Genomic DNA, 2,110 nt, shown 5'->3' on the forward strand with positions numbered 1-2,110 from the left:
GGTTTATATTTCACTCTGTGGACCCACACTGTGGTTAGACTGAGGTTAAATCTAGAAAGTCTTTGCTTTCGCAGAATGTTTAGTCTGTTTTGGGATTCTAGCGCTGGAGAGCGCTACTTCTCTCTTCTTCATGGAGCAGGTGATTGGTCAGTAATCTGAACCATAATCATTGAATGTTAGGNTTTTTTTTTTTTTTTTACAATTATTAAAACTCATTAAACATCTTTACAAAAAAGTAATTAAAGTACTCAATAGGAGGCAGGAGTCATAGCATCATTACCTAATTTGAGAAAAATATAACTTTTTAAATTTTAAATCTCTTATGGTTAAGACCTGACCAATAAAGGATTTTATCTAAAAGTATAAAGGTTTATATTTCACTCTGTGGACCCACACTGTGGTTAGACTGAGGTTAAATCTAGAAAGTCTTTGCTTTCGCAGAATGTTTAGTCTGTTGTTGGATTCTAGCGCTGGAGAGCGCTACTTCTCTCTTCTTCATGGAGCAGGTGATTGGTCAGTAATCTGAACCATAATCATTGAATGTTAGGTACATCAGAGAAATGTTGTGTTTTTAGAATTTTATGTGACATACTTTTTTTTTACATAAAAAATGTACATTAAATTGTTTTTTTCTGCCTTTAATTCCAGACAGTTAAAATTGATTGACTTTGGACTCCTGCAGGCCAGAAGATTAATATCTCTATAATGGAAAAAATGGATGTACCATCAAATCACATGTGGGTGAAGGAGATGACATCGTGTATGGCTCTTTAGCGACTCACTTATATTTTCAGAGGAAAAGGAGCAAAATTTGAAAAGACATGGTCACCGTTGACCGTGTTTCTGAAACGTTACAGAGGACATTAAGAGAACTGTGCTGAGATGGCTTTTTTTTTTCTTTTTCTTTTTTTTTTTATTTTATTTTTTTATTTTTTTATTTATTTTTTCCTTTCTCTCATTGTTCCTTATTGTTTATTTGTGTTTGTTTGTTTTGGGGACCAAGTTATTTAATGAGAACCTGTGTTAAGTGTATCACTGTCACTTGCTTTTTTGTTATGTTATGAAATTCAATAAAAAATATTTCTTAAAAAAAAAAGTTTTTTTTCTAATTTTATTTATAGTTTACATTTTTTTTTCTTATTTATTATGTGAACATTTGCATCTTGTCTGTATTATGGTGTTATTGACAGAAGTAACCATTTTACTATCTTATCTAAATCGATCCCATTTAAATTATTCCTTAAATCAGTAAATTTCCTTTAACTTATTTTGTTTCTCTTTGGTTGCTTTTGGACCATATTTTCCAACAGTTTTAGCATTCGTCATAATATAAACCTGTTTTAGTTCTTTGCACGATATAAGCCAAACTAATATATAAAAAATAGACATTTCATTTTGTTAAAAAAAAAAGAGAAATATGAATAAATAAAATAAGACTAAATTGAAAAAAATGTAATCTAAATATGTCATTTTTTCCTAAAATGAGTGCATTTTGTCTTGATTTGAGGAGAGAGACACTTTGCCAATGGAACAAAGATTTACATTTAGAATAAGAAAAAAATAATCACATTTTCCTATTTTAAGTTCATATTATCTAATTATCTTATATTAAGAATTAAAGTACTCATTCCATTGGCAGATCATCTTATTTACCTACTCAGATTCAGGGTAAATACACTTGATTTAAGAAATTATGATTTATTGTAAGGTTTTTGCAGTGTACAATCAGTTTTTGTCATTTTGACGTCCGTCTCACTTGAAGTTTGAAGTTTGTTTGTGTGTGAAGATATTTTTCATTCTCTTTGCCGTGCATGCTGGTGTTTTATTCCTAAGTATTTGCAAAATCAGGCAAAGCTCCTGGGAGAATGTCGCTTTCATTAGTAAATCCGTTTATTCCCCAACACAACACAGCTCAGGAATCTTTATGTCCACATTGCAGACATGCTTCCTTTCCCACTGTTTCATCTCACTGACTGTTTCCATCAGCAGGTTTTAAGATAAAAAAAAAGGTGAATTTCCATTAAAGAAGTTTCAGGTTCTTCAGAAGAAAAGAAAAAAATCACCAGTTCATATATTTCATGCCAAACTGGCCTATTTATTCTTTAGTGGA

Source organism: Cyprinodon variegatus, unplaced genomic scaffold (genome assembly GCF_000732505.1).
Source record: "Cyprinodon variegatus isolate N-32 unplaced genomic scaffold, C_variegatus-1.0 Scaffold328, whole genome shotgun sequence".
In the NCBI taxonomy this organism is placed as follows: domain Eukaryota; kingdom Metazoa; phylum Chordata; class Actinopteri; order Cyprinodontiformes; family Cyprinodontidae; genus Cyprinodon; species Cyprinodon variegatus.